Here is a 15,573-nt window from a genome sequence, read left to right as displayed (position 1 = left end):
GAAATTGTGGGGGACTGTGGAGGTGTGGGGGGGTTTGGAGCCCAGGGAAGAGGGTTCTTGCATATTCTGGCAGGATGTGTGGGGTACTATGGGTCAGGAGTGAGGGGCAGCAGCAGAGCTGAGGGGACTGTGGCTTGGGAGTTGGGGCAGACAGATGTGCTGACCGATGAATGCACAAACAGACACCACCCAGCAGATAAGTCTGCTGGGGGGAAGGGGCATGGAGGCAGATCAAGACCCCCATGGTGAGGGAGGGAGTGGGGCAGGAGCTGGGGCAAATGGGGCCCCAGGGCTGGGGTGGGTCATGGGACGGAGCCATGAGAAGCTAGCCCAAGGGCCTGGGGGAGGGGGACTCCCGCTGCTGTGCACACCCCAGGGGAGGCATGGGGCACATGTGCCCCCTGGATTTGTGTATGGGGTGGAGGCTGGGGCTCTGCACCCTGCTGCCTGTCCATGGTTCTGCCCCAGGGCCCCATTTGCCCCAGCCCCTGCCTCTGACCCCACTCCCTCCCTCACCATGGGGGCTTCACTATTCCCTCACGCATGCCCCTTCCCTGCCCCACGCCCCTGCCCCTTCACAGATTTGCCTCCTGGGTGCTGTTCCACACACTACCAAGCTGCATTCCTGACCACAGGAAGGCTGCAGCTGTGTCTGTCTGTGCGTGCCCCTCCCTCTCCACGCCCCCCCCACCACTGCAGCCACCCAGAGCCTGTGCCTGGACTGCCCTGTGGTCTGCTGTGCTGCCACCACTGCTCCACAGAGTGGCCTAGAGGCAGTGGTGATGGCAGCAGAGCTGAACCTAGGTACAGGTTCCAAAACCACATGCGTGATTAATGCATTAATTGTTGTTCAAGTTAATTTTTTTAATGTGTTAATCGCGATTAACTCATGTAATTAATTGACAGCCCTAATGGTAAGTAGATGGGAAGCAGAAACACAATTTTATAGATAGGTAGATTTTGCATTCCAGAGACTGTTTTAAGTAATATTGGCAATTACCTTTAGATCAGAATGTAATAGTCACTGTTAATATTAATGTTTGCTAAAAAGCTATATCTCTATTGTCAGTCTGGCCAATGTAATTTCCATTTCTTTGGGGGTACTTCTACACAAGTGTTTTAAACAAAAAAAAAAAAAGCAGCATATGCACAGTATATACACAAATCTAGATTCTTCTGCTTGCTGGGCCTGTGCCTGTGCCTTGAATGTGCCTCCAACTGAAGCATAAAAGTTTGAGTCCCCTTTTAATTCATTTTTTCTCCTGGGGCTATTAGCAGACCAGGGAATTTGGGGGCCTGGCTTTGGGGTGGTGCCTGCCACAAAATCTGGGACCCCACTGAACATGGCCCAGTGCGGACACAGCCCTGCTCACCCTGTGGCTGGTTAGCCCACAGCCACTGCCATCGCTGTTTGTGCTACCTCCACTGTAGCAGGCTGGTTGGCTCTTGGCCACTTGCCTAACTGCCTCCATCACTGGTCTCACCAAAGCTGCTGCACTGCTGGTCCAATCACAGCCACTGGTACCCTGTGCATCTGGCCCATGAGAAGCCCTGAAGTGCAGACCCAGCCTAAGTCACAGGGTAAATTTGACATGCCTAGTGTAAATACTTAGGGGGATTTATACACATACCTTTTCATCCTGTAATGTGCTGGAGATCTGGTGGGTCGGATATTAGCTACATCACATGCAGTTGTATAAGAGGCAAAATTCGTGTCAGCATACAGAAAATGGTGGTGGCATGCTTTTGAACTAAAACATCTTATTTTTGGCTGAACACATTTCCAGACTTTAAAGACTGCCCTCCACCCGAGGCTGTAGTGTCTCTAAATCCAGAGATGCATAACTCAAACTCTGAGGGCCACTTGCAAGGTTCACCTTCTGGAAGGGGCTGGGGCTGAGCCAGGTGCATGGCAGTGGTGCTGTGAGGGAGCTACAGTGAAATTTGGGGTAGATGTAGCTCCCGCCCCAAGCCCAAACCCCAGCGAGAAGAGCCTGGTGCAGTCCTGACTCCAGCCTGCAGCTGCAACGTGCCCCACCCTGCGCAGATCCAGGGGCACATCCCTCCTCCACCCATGCCCTCCTGGGGTGCAAGCAGCATCAGGAACCACTCCTCCCTGACAAGCCATGGGTCTGTCCCATGCTCCAACCTGCCCCAGCACCTGTCCCTGGCCCCTCCCTCACTGTGAGGCGGGGGGCATTGATCTGCTCCACCATGCTCCATCCCTCCCCCCTCCCCTTCCACCACAATGGACTTACCAGCAGCACACAGCTCTCCATGCTGTATTGGAAATCGGATCGATATTGACCAATATGCCTCCTTAAAAATAAGATATTGGTATCACCCCCAAATATCTCTATTGGTGCACCCCTATCTGGCACTAATATCAAAGAGAGCAGACTGTTGCAACCAAGGTTTTTTCTAGGACTGAGTAGTTTTATAAATGCCTGTTATCATGGTCATTCACTGACATGAATGAGATTTGCTTAAAGTCAATATAAAGCAACAGGACAAGAGAAAACCCCTGAATTTGATTTATTAGGATGGTAAAATTACCCATCATCAATCCTCCAAATGAAAGAGCCCATTACAAGAGGTTTTAGTAAGATGTGGCTATTTGAATTCCAAGTATGAATTTGCAGACAAGCTTCCTTAAAGGGATAGTGAAGAGTTTAAGTTGTTCATTGCTGAAAGTCAGATTGTGCTGTGTGCATTCATATAATATGCCATTGACACTGGACATACCTGCCTGATGCATGGTGACTTCAGTTGCTATGGAGACATTTTCCTACCTCCACTTCTCAGTGATTCAGAAAGAAGTTTCAAATAACAATTGAGTAGCTCTTATTTGGGATATGTTTCAGCACTGAAAAAATGTACATATTTCCTTTTCTTTGGCTGGGTTTAAAGGTCTTTTTGTTTTGATCCAGGAATACTGACCCCTGGCAATCTTGTTGTGAAGTATAAGTCCTTCAGAGAATCCAGGGCCTCATAGAACATTAGAAAATGCTTACGAAAGGGTCATTTAGTTCATTCCCTTTCTCCAAGGCAGGATTAAATTTATGTGAACTATTCCTGGCAGAAGTTTTCTTATCCATTCTTTAAAACCTCCGGTAATGGAGACTCCATACCTTTTCCAGGTAATCTATTCAAATCCTTAACTATCCTCACAGTTACAAAGATTTTTCTATATCCTCATGCTTCCTTGCTGTAATTTAAGCCTGTTTCTTTTTGTCCTATCCCTGGAAGATATAAAGAGCAGCAGAATCCTTCAGAATTTCTACTTTGAATATAGGCAGCCAGAGCTGCCTTGAAAGTGTCAAAAATTTCCCTGCAGGAAGTCGTTTGGATCTATTACCATATCTGTTTGCCATCATTGACTTCTTATCATATAGCAGCATGTCTGTTTTGAATTTCCCAGTTATATCTGTACTAATTGGGGATCGTGTATTTCATTTCTCTGAGGTCTAGAATATCATTACTAGAAACTGCTGGGTTCTGGGAATAGCCCCTGCTCCAGATGGGGGCCTGGGGCAGATCAGCTGGTGTGGGGATGCTCCTCTGCCCAGTGATCAGGGCGGTGGGTCCCTGCTTGAGCTGATCTGCCCTGCCCCCTACTGGAGCCAGTTAAGTGGGGGCCTGGAGTAAATCAGCTGCTGAGGGGATGCTTCCCCGCTAGGGATTGGGGCGGCAGGTCGCTGCCCGCACTGATTTGTCCTGCCCCCTACGAGAGCCACTCCAGGCAGCTAGTGAGAGGATGCTCCCCTGTCTCGGGATTGGGGTGGTGGGTCCCCACCTGAGTTGATCTTCCCCAGCCCTGCTGGCCCTAGGCGGCAGCACCCAGCTCCTGTCAGCCAACAGGCAGATCGGGGCCTGCTAGCACCCCTGGGAGGGCTGCAGGAGCTGTGCTGGAGTCTTCCCGCAGGGGCTGTGCGTACCCCTGATCTGGCAGGCAGACGTTATGTTGTGGCATAAGATACACACCTGTTTTTTTTGAAATGCAGAATGAAGAAATAAAGATCTTTCTTTATATTGAGTACTATGTAGCAGCAGCTAGGGAGATGAGCCTGCTTATTGTTCTGCTCTCTGTGGATCACATGTGGATTTACTTTCAGGTTTGCCTGACAAAAGCTTAAGTGCCATAAACTGCTGTTATGTTTTTTTCCTGACATATAATGCACACTCTATTTTCCAGCAGCTGGTTTCTGGTGAAAAATGGTTTGTGAGAAAATGCAGTAGGTTTTGTTTTTTGGGTTTTTTAATAATTCATACCCAGATTGTTTAATCTCTATCTCATCCTACTGCACAGTGGTATCAATTTTGTTTTTGTCTATTTATTTATGTAGAACATTTTGCTATTTGTTTAAATAGCCTTTGTATGGTCTATCTATGATTGACTTCTAAGGCATAGCTTTTTCTCTAATTATGTCTAATATCTTCTTTTTTGTCTCATTTGTGTATGCTGAATCCCAATTGTCAGTTGACTCTTTAAAAAAATTAGACTAAAATGGCTGTCAGTCAAGTCTATAAAAAACAAAACAAAAAACCTTTAGCCTTAGGTAAAAACATTAAGCAGTCACAGCTTGTAGCTCTGAGAGCATAGCAGTGCTACTTGGTGACTGAGCAGGAGTCCAGTGTCCTGCAGGGAGAGTTCTTTCAACCATGTACTGCTGTTGCTGAGTCAGGCTTCCTGTAATATTGCTGGGTCACTGATAAGCTTCTTTGGGGGTCTGTGCTGGGATGGGAAGAATGCCCCCCTCCCCCCATGGCTTATACCCATGCTACCCTGCAGCAATATCGGTGCAGAAAAATGTAGAAAGATTTTGTTGGTCTCTGTTGGATCTCTGCCTTAGTGCTGGTTGTGAGGGTGTCCTGCAGATATGAGAAGCATGCAGAGCCAAAGTGTTTTTTGGGTTACTATGTTGGTGGAGCAAGAACAACTCGGTGCAAGGACTTGGGGAGGATGGGCAGCTCCTCCATCAGTACTCTGCATAATAATTCCTATAGCAGCATAAGCTATGTAGACACTAAGGCCAAATTTCACCTTCCCCTTTCCCTCCACCCCCACGACGTTTCTGTGTTTTGTATTTAACAGTAATTGGCTGGAATGGGTAGAAAGCAGTGGGATATTTCAGCTCCATATGTCTTTCCTTCTTGGCTGGCCAGTCAGCTAGCTTCAACAGGGGTAGAAAGTGCGCATGACAATGCCTAGCCTATGGCCTAAGAACTAAGGGCCCTTTTGGGGGCAGTGGGAAATGTAGGCTCCAATTATCACATTCATTTAAGATGAATACAACTCCTCATATATTAATGTAGTTCTCTTTGAATGTTAATCTAACTTCTTTTGTGACCAGCTATATGTATATTCTGAATGACTAAATTCTATTTCATGTGTTGACTATTGGCTACAGAGATGAGCACCATGTGGGCATGTCTATACATGCAATTAATGTGACTGAATAAACTCTGGTACAATTTGAGTCAGTGTAAATTAATCCAGATGTCACCATCTACATGTGTATTTAAGCATAGAAATTTACTCTGCCATTGGATAGTACTTTTGTCTGACAGGACTATCCAATAGTGCAGTAAATTAGTCTACACTGGCATAATAGTTGCACACCTGTAGACGGTGACACTTTAACACACAGCAAATTAGTCTACTGCTCAAAGTACATGTGTAGCTGCGCCCTGTTAGTACATAGAATTTTTCAAGGGATATTTATACAAAATTTAAGGAATACTTTTTTTACCTCTAAAGAAACTGACATGGCTTTTAGTAATGTATGGTACCATATTAACTGAAATATAGGCCAACCCTGTATATAAGACAACCCTCCCCCCCAGTAACTAGACTCAATATATGGATAAAGTATAAATACGTTATAATTTTTCAACTATAGAATCTAATTATTGCAGGTTTGCCTTGAATTTGGCGTCTTCCCACTGCTACAGCAGGGAAAATAAATCTGGGGTGGTCATATGGTCCCCTTGCCCTCTGTTTCCGCCCCCCCCCCCAACTTCTTCCCCTTGCAACCCCTCCTCCCTCTGCCCCTTACTGTCAGACCCTGCTTTCCCTGAGCACATGGAAGTAGGGGCCAAATTTGAAAATACTGACTGGAATAAACATGCCTATAGTAAGTAGCATGTAGGCAAATTACTCTGGGGTACCCATAGACTTAATCCAAAATTGATGCTTTTTACCGTTTTTTTGAGACTGCTATACGTTTTTAGTGCAGGTACTCCATAAATGTACTTTTGAGCAGCTAGTACAGGCTATGCATGATATTAATCTAAAGCCAAAAGGCTTTATGACTTGGCATATAGTTCATTTGGCTGGTGCCCAGCAGAGTGGACAGCATTTCAAGCCATGGTGACTGCATTGCTCAGTATATGTGTGTACACCAGACTCTCTTAACAAAGGATCTGTGGCAAGGATGGGCAATAATTTCTGCTGAAGAGCCACTTAATGAGTTTTGGGGATCCATCAAAGGCCACATCCCTCTTTGTCCTTGTCTCCCCCCTGCTTTCCTCTCTTCAGAACCTGGCTGAAGCTGTGGTTAGCCAGGAGACCTGGTGCTCAACTGTGGACCCCGGCAGGCAGAAGAGGAGAGACAGACGCTGCTGCCTGCCTGGCCTGGCAGCAGCTCCCACCTGGGTCCATGGCTGATGCAATACTGGTGAGTGCTGTTAAGAAGGACACCTTAGTAAAAGCAAATATTGTTTATTATTTTAAGAGACTGTAGCTAGGAATGTAAAGAGTTGTTTGCAAAGCAACAGCTACAGCTCAGGTCAGTCTCTCCCAGCCAGTTCTGAGTAACAAAGCAAATGGCTCTAGATGTTCTCTTAAAGTGACAGTGTACATCTCCACATCTCCCTTTTTTAAACAACTAGCTTTCTAACTACAGCACAACTTTTTAAAACAAAATTACGTTATGACACTAACATTAACAGTGTTCAATAAGTCTTTGTGGTGCTTGGCATAATCTGTTCGATTTGCGTGATGTTGTTTCACCTTCCTCAGTGACTGAAGTGGGTGTCTCTTCTTGTAGTGCCTCCGTCCTCTCCTCTGAACAACTTTTCTGAGCCTTCCTATGTGTAGTCTCCAGCTGTTCACTCCTCCCGTCCTCCTCCCCTTGTTCAGAAATGTGTTGTAAATGTCTCCTGTTACATTGAAAAGACTGTCCATCCTGAGTCAACATGATACAAGATCGGGGAGTAACTTTACAAATAACCTGCACTTTCTGGTCCCAGCTGTCACCATTATAAATATGAACTGCAGCATTGGGTGTGCATGTGCTCAACCCCCCGCAGACTGAGACTGACTGTTAGAGGCTCCGGCATTGGGAGTGGCCAGATGCACATGTGGATTGGCTGGGCCCTAGTCCTGGAGTGGCAGTGGGACCCATGTGGCTGGGCTGAGCCGCTTCCCCTGCCACCAGGGTAGACGGGGTAAGTGCGGTGATCCCCTTTTGCACTGTGCTGCCCTGCAGTGAGGGAGGGGGTGGGGTAGGTGCAGGGGTGAGTGGGGCCTGGGCTGGGCCAGGGGAAGGTCGGAGCCTGGGTGGCTGGGCCAGGCACACGGGGGGGTGGGGGGAGTGGCTCCCGCCACTGTATGCATCCCGGTGGAGGCCCAAGGGGCACATGCCCTCCCAATCTGTGCATGGGGTGAGGCAGCTGCCACTGCACAATGGCTTTTGTGCCCCAAGCCCTGTGCACAGATCGGGGGGCTTCATGTGGTTGTAGCAGGGGTGGGGAGGAGGCCGCACAGTGGTGAGGGAAGAGTGGAGCACAGCCAGGGCGGGCACAGGATGGAGCCGCAAGTGACTCGTCCAAAAGCCCTGGGCTGTGTGCCCCCCAGATCTGCACATGAGGCGGGGTGGGCTGGGCCCAGCACAGCTTTTGAGCCATGCAGCAGCAGCGCTGGGAGTAAGTGCGGGGGGAGGATACAGTGAATTTTTTGGGTGCCTGCAGCCCTCTCCATAGCCCCACTCCAATGCCACTGCTTCTGCCGTCTGGCCCAAGAGCCAAGCTGTGAGCAGCCCTGGCCCTACTCTGTATGTGGATTCGGGCCATATGCCCTCCTGGACTACTGGCCCCACCTCCCCATGCCCACTGGGTGAGATACTCTGCTCCATCCTGCACCCATCCCAGCTGTGCACTGCTGGCCCCTGCTACACTCCCCCCTCACCTCCATGCAGGGGTGGGCAGATTGAGGTCCCAGCAGTGAGGAAGGGAGCAGGGCACAGGCAGGGGCAGGGGGACAAGTGGAGGCCTGGGGGGGGGCATGTGCCCCCCGGGCCTCTGCTTGTTCCACCACCCAGCCCAGTCAGGCACACTCCACCCAGCCCCTGCTTCTGCCTGTGCCCCGCTCCCTTCACCACTAGGGCTTCATTCTGCCCTGGCCCCCTTAGGTTCTTTCCCCTCCCCCCACCCCTTCCCCCACAGACTTACATGCTTGGGGCGCGAGCCCCCAAATAATTTTTTCTTCCTCTGTCTTGATTTGCCCCTAGCTTCCCTTCTCACAGAGTGATCTGTGGGGCAGGTTGGGGGGAGGAGGAAGTTCAGCAGCGCAGGTAGATCTTGGGTTGCTTTTTTCTTTCAAAAAGTGATCTCTCACCCAAAAAGGTTGGAGACCACTGCAGTAGGTTTATCTACTGTGTCAATTATTTACATTGTCAGCAATCAGTTCAGCTCTTCTTTTGGTCTCCATTTGATGGCTATAGGAGCCTTTCTTGGGGCATGAATGATCAGATAATTGGGTTCTGCCAACTGAATTTTCTAGTCAGTGTCCAACTTACCAATGCCTTCAAAAACATCATAATACTGATTTTCCATAAGTGTGTCCTTGGCATTTGTTACCATATATAATCTCTTAATTAAACCCAAATCCTGGCAGGTTTTTAGCCCCAGTACTGGCATAGTATTTCTTATGGCTATTACAGAAGTTATCAGTTCGATTTGATCCTTAACTTTTACCTCTAGTTCACATATTCCTTTGGTGGGAATCATCTTCCCATGTAAACTCTTAGTTTCACATTTTACTAGTGAACCAGTTTGTTTTTTGTTTTAACTTATTGACAATTAGTTCTGGAAGGAGATTTACCTGTGCACCTGTGTCTATTTTGTATTTAATGATCCTTCCATTAGTTTCCACTGCAACAGTCAAGTCATTTCCTGTCTCTGCAGCCACCATCCCCACAGAGAATTCCTCTTCTATGCTTTCATCAGTGTCATCTTGATATACGGCATTAGTTTGCGTGCAATGTCTTCTATGTGTTTGCTGCTCCTGGTTACAAACTCTGGCAAAATAGTTATACGGGTTGCATGCATTACACTGTTTTCCTAGTGCAGGGCTTTGCCTGTTTGCGTGCTTGAGCCCGCATTTCGTGCAGTTTTGGCACTTTTTCACCTGTAATCTCATTCCTTGGGCTATCTGTGTATCTTCCAGTTCTCCTTGCTTACTTTTTGCTTTCTCCTTTTATAGTTCTTTTGCTTGCTGTTTACTTGGTCTACTGTAGCTGTTTCTGATTTTCCTTCCATTATTTGTAGACTATGGAGAGTAACTTCTGCTGCCTGGTGCACACTCACTGCTTTGTGTAAGGTCAAATTCACATCTTTCAAGAGTCTTACTCAGGAATATGGCTATTTTCTGCTCATCTTCCTTTACTGCATACCCTGTCAAAACTTATATGTCAAAACTTTGTTTAAACTTTTCCCATGATTCAGCAGCTTTACCTGAGAGTTTCATTCCCTTGGGGGTTTTCAGATACTCCATCTCTTTAGCAGTTTCTTATTTTCCCCTTCGCTTTCTTTGTACTCCACTCCTGGTACCATGTAATGATTAGTGTTGTTATAAGGAGACTTTCTTAATAAAAGCAAATATTGATTTAATCAATAAAATTGATTATTATTTATTATTATTATTTTTAAAAATCTAGAAATGTTTTGTGAACAGCTCTTTACAACAGCTACAGCTCAGGTCCATCTCTCCCAGCAATCCCAGCCGGTTCTAAGTAACAAAGCAGACAGCTTTAGGTATTCTCTTAAAGAGACAGTACTATTCCTACAGACGCTGCTGGCAGGTTGTGGGGCAGGGCTTTGGGGAACCTTCCACCGCACTGGGAGGGCAGCAGCATCAGCCAAAGAAGTAGTCAAAATGTATGCAATGTAGTGGTTCACCATGACTTGAAAAAGAGTCGGCTCTGAGGAGGATGGAGTATAATGGGCACTAGCATGTCTTATTCAGAAGGACTGCAATTAATCTACCCTGCGTGTGGTTGTGCAGTGTGAAACATAATGGGTTTTAGTGTGCTTCGAGCTGCCAAGTAAACCACAAGGGCCACTTGGCAGTGTTGGAGGTTGAGTTATATAAAAACAAATATTTTTGCAGAAAAAAGTATGTTTGCCCAAAATGGGCCATGTGTTTTATTGCCATGATCAGTGTGGTTCCATTTTATCAACTTCGTAGTTGGTTTCTAATCCATTTGCTGCTTTTGGCAGCAATCTAATGATAGACAGTGTATTTAATGAGGTTTCCTGGTATGTGAATGTAAGATGAGGAGATTTTTTCTTCATGTTGATTGGAAGGAAAAACCTCTTATATTCAAATAAATACAGTAGTTTGATTTGTCTATTCTGAGGGCAGGGGAACAACTCTGCTTATAAAGCACTATGCAAATGTACAGCATTTGTAACATTTACAGTAACTCATCTATGGAATAACTTTTTTAACCTGGTGAACTATTTTGTGAATACTTTTTATACAGCATTATAATTTCGGACATTTTCATTTCTAGTGTTAAATTACAGACTATATAAATGGGCTGTGGATATGTGGCAAACACTATGTGGTATTTATATCTAAACTGAGCTTTTTACACTGTATGAATATGGGGACTATTGAGGGGGAGGGATTTTTTTTTTTTTTTTACATTACAGCATTTAAAATGGTATTCACTTTCTTATTTACATTTATCTTTTCATAGTTTTGATTTAAAGTGTGTATGAAAAACCTTAAGTTAGATGAATGAACCAGCAGAATGTTAAAAAATTCATTATTATTCTGACTTAACAGTTTGACTTAAAAGATCATTTTTCTTTTGTGTTTCACAGTACATTAACTGATACTTGCATTGTAGCATTTATTATACCAGTGCCAGAATTTCCAGAAGGCCTCAGCACCCACAACTGGAGCAGAATTTCATAAAGAGTTTAGCTGCACTTTTGAACCCCTGTATAATGGCCAACACAGCAGTTCCAGTTGAACACACTGAGAATATGGTCCCAACAGAGAATGCTGAATGCTTTTGAGAAACTAGCTACAGATGCTTCCTCTCTGCTTTAATAAACAACACAAAATAAAACTTGGCATTTTTCTTATTTTCCATATGTATCAAGTAACATTTTTTTGCTTTATTTCGAGGACTTTGAAAGAGATGTCAAGGTGTCCTTCCTTTTGTTTAATTACTGTAGTTCAAATTGTACTATTATTTACTTTTATTTGAAGACTGCCCCCATAATTCTTTTTGTTCTTCCTATGTCAAGAGTAAGTTGCATAAAAGGAAATTGTCAGTCATTTTGACTTCTACATCCACCTCTGCTGCCAGATGTATACTCTGAGATTGTCACAAGGTATTAGGATTGCTTCAACAAGCAGTAGGTATTTGCTCATTTGTGCCTTTTATTTGCTTTGTTTTGTTTTAAAAATCCAAGCTTGGATTTTAAGAGCTGAGAAAACGAAGAGTAAGAAATTAATGAAGAATTTACTTGCCTGCGTTTTGTGTCCCTGCTAAGAATACAGCAGTGGCATATAACCATCCTTAGAATATTTCTGTTGGTTTAGCGTTCAAGGCAAGAGAGAAAATGGACTGAGGGTGGAGCTACAAAGTGAATAATAAATTGTAAGCAGCATTTGAAACTGAATAACAGATTAAAGGATGACTTCTGTTAGAAGGGTAATGTGATTGTACACTCATGGACTGATTCTGCTCTCCCTTAAAGAACACGAATCAGGAGAAATGCAACTGAAATCAATGAGTCTTATTCATGTTAGAATATAATTAGACTACACATTTTGAGTAGGAGGGAGACCTCAGAGCAACATTCAATGGTTTTTCAACTTTATATGCATGTCAAGCACCCTCCTTTTTCCTGAGACAAGCCATAAAAATATTTCTTGGCCATTTAGGAGTAAGGGAGAGGAGAAACAATGGGAGAAGGAAGATGAGGAATAAATTGAGCCCATAGTCAGTACCAGTAAAATCATTACTTTTTGTCTGAATACATATGTTAGTATCTTGTCTACCATTTCTTTATGCTGCTACTTTTTAATTCTTTTTTCCTAATCTTCTTGTTAAATATATTGACTGTATTCTAAAGTTATAGTGCAATAAAAGTTTAGTTGCTATTTTCACAGTTGGTACCATAAGTTATTACTTTCAGACTCCATGTTTTTATAACAAAAAAAACAACAACAGATTTGTGGAAGAGTTCAGTATGGAATGGCATATCAATTCCAGTAGTCCTCTTATTAAAATGAAGTTGTATTACGATCTTAATGATTCTAAAACTGATGAGCAATGATGGTTACAGATGAAAGCCTATAAAATTAGATTTTCCAAGACCAACTAATAGGATAAAATAATATGAAAATATTTGCATTATTGTAAAATAGATTGACTTTCAAATTTCTGTGAATTATTGTCCCTTGAAGGGTCTGATATTTAGGGAAAGGGAATCCTCTCTTCCTTTCTCTCCCCCTTTATCTTGTGATGTGTAAACTAAGGTTAGAGCTAGTTTTGGAGGTGCTGCAGTGTTTTGGTTGAATGCTGTGAAATTAGAGTGGTTGCTGTTCCCTATTCTTAATTAAACCATGTGCTCCCTATTGTTACTAGTTTCCTTGTCATTACTATAATAGTATTGTTTGGTCTCCTTCCAGAAAGAGAGGGTCATCTGACTAATGAGTAGGGTTCTACTTCAATTAGTAGTATCGTATTTTATAGTTTAGTAACATGACCTTTACAAAGAGTTAGATTACTAAGTTAAACATTTATTTTTCTTTCCTCCAAGTCCTTTAGCGTATCTACAATAAGTGCTGCAGACAGACTGTAAATAACAGACAAAATTGTGTGCATGCTAGACAGAACTGAGATTTATTTGTAACATAAGTCTATTGCAATAAAGAATCTGCCTTTTAAAAAATTATTATTTGAGATAAACAAAATGTATAGGAATTGTCTCATCAATTCCTGTGGCTTCTGAAAAGAGATTGAATGCCCAAGTGATTGATGTAGTTGATGCTGAAAGGAAGGGTTAGTCATGATGAGAACATTTTTGAAGTCAAAAGGGGAGAACACTAAGAAATATCTAGGAAACTCACGAGCACTAGTATTTCCACAGATAATTTAAGAACTCCTAATTGCTACAGGAGCTGAAGCTCAAGGCAACCTGCAAGTGATGTTTTAATTAGAATCATAGCATTAGAAGAAACTTCAAGGCTAGGTACAGACAGTGAAAAAGCCTGAGGCTTAATTGATTCAGTCTTTGCAGGTTAGTCTAAACTGCATAGATTAAATTGAAACAGAAGTGAATGGACCTTTGATTCATGAAATGCAGCCAGATGTCTGAAGTGGCTCAGGCCAGAAGCCAGGGGCACTAGTGTATGGCTTGCTGGCCGTGTTCACTTACTGTTCCTGCTGCCCCTGAGGTCTCTGGGATTTGTAGTCCAGAATCACAGCAGCAGGACTCTGCAGGATTGCTAATCACTTCCTCTTTCTGCTTCTAGTTGCCTCTGGGATTTGTAGTCCACAGTTGCAGCCAGTAGTAAATTTGAGCAGGGGTGTTCAACCCCCTTCCTGGCCCTGACCCCAGCCAGGGTTTGTCTGGGGGGTAGTCCCCAGCCTCACACACAGACTGGGCTACATCCCCAGTAGAGCTTGCCCCTGACCACCCTATTGTCAACCAGCCCTTACTGCTCCAGCTAGGGAGCAGAGGGGTGGGCCAGCCCTGTTCTCTGGAGCAGACAACACAGCGCAGCACAGTCTAGGGCTGGAAAGCATGCGGGGATATTGCAGGACTGTGATTTAACTTGAACTAGGAAGGGGTCTGAGACAGAAGTTTATAAACCAGTTTGACCCATATCAGTCAAGTCTGATACTACATTCAGCCAGGTTTATCTTAAACCAGTTTCAGCCTTTTTGAAATTGGTTTATGTGCACTGATCTTGTGTTCTGTTGTAGGTTTAAACCAGTTTCTGATCACTTAAATTGGTTTATGTGTAACTTCTGTCCCTAGCCCAAGGATTGTCCAGTGTAGGTCCTTGCATGCATGCAATAACGATGCTCCTAAATCATCCCTATCCAATGCTTAACAAACCTCTTCTTGAACGCCTTTGATGAAGGAGATTCCACAACCTCCCTGAGCAGTCTAGTCCACTGTCTCACTGTTTGAACACCAAGGAAGTTCTTCCTGATATCTAATCTAAATTTACGTTGCTGCAGTTTGAGGCCACTTGAAACTTTTTTTACATTTCCTTGATGTCACTTCTTGGTTTGTCTGCATGCTCAAGCATTTGTGGTATTATGTTGAGCATTTAAGAGACACTTTGTGTTTTATATCAATGCAGTGGGAGCCATTAAAAATAATAGTAATCAGGATGAAGATTTATTTCCTACAATCTCATAGAAATTATTTTTTAATTTGATGAATTTTGTTATAGTCAAAGAATAATTGAGATGAACTGGGTGAGGCTCCAAAAACTGAACCAATCCACACAAACACAGCTGACCAAAAGAACAAAAGTGTCCAGGATGTTTTAAGGTGCATATTAATTAAAGTTCAGATAGTGGCTGACTATAATGATAATTAAGCCAAAAATAGTTTTAGAAGAAAATAATGTGGTAATAGATTATGCAGCACAAATTTATCAGAACAGACTTAAGAAATGTAAGTATTAAAGAAGAACTGAACTTTTTGGATAGGGTGAGATATTAATTTAAATAGTAATAATGATATGAAGTTGAGCATATAGATTTGGCTCAGGATGAGCCAGGCTTCATCCAGTTACAGGACAAGGGAAGGTATAGCAAAGCCCATGAAACATTACACATACAGCAAAGTTGAAAAATACCCAGTAATAAAAAAAAAAAAAAATCCTGTCTATAGGGACAGCACAGAAGAAAGTGCAAAATGTGCAGTCACTGCGCACACATGTTAACAGAAGCTAGTTCAGATTCTTTTATTATGGCATGATAGAGATCCTCACTGTTGGTATGTGGGCAGAATTTCACTGGAAACCATGGAGGCCAGGCATACATTCTTTTATGATACCCCCAGACCAAAGTTTTTGGTATTTTGAGGAAAAAGTTTCATTTTGCAGCATTTTCCCTGGCCTTCAGAGAATCTAGCTGGCACTCCTGTATCAGACATGTTTATTATGGACCATTTTTACTGTGGTAATTTTAGATGGAAACTATAGCTTTGGGACCTAAACTAATCTTACCCAGATCCTCCTCTGTGTAGTTTATCCACACTAGCCCTTATTTTTTCTGTTACTTGTCCTGGTAGCTTTTG

General features: G+C 43.8%; 1 protein-coding gene across 1 annotated transcript in view; it reads left to right on the top strand.

The window, feature by feature from the left end:
• The window catches only part of POLN (DNA polymerase nu), a 215,139-nt gene that overhangs the window by 55,532 nt on the left and 144,034 nt on the right, over positions 1-15,573 (top strand). The window lies entirely within an intron of this gene.

The sequence above is a fragment of the Crocodylus porosus genome, unplaced genomic scaffold (assembly GCF_001723895.1).
Source record: "Crocodylus porosus isolate Cpor-Errol unplaced genomic scaffold, CroPor_comp1, whole genome shotgun sequence".
NCBI classification, from domain to species: Eukaryota; Metazoa; Chordata; order Crocodylia; family Crocodylidae; genus Crocodylus; species Crocodylus porosus.
The sequence above is the reverse complement of the archived record's forward strand: the minus strand, read 5'-3'. Positions and strand labels throughout refer to the sequence as shown.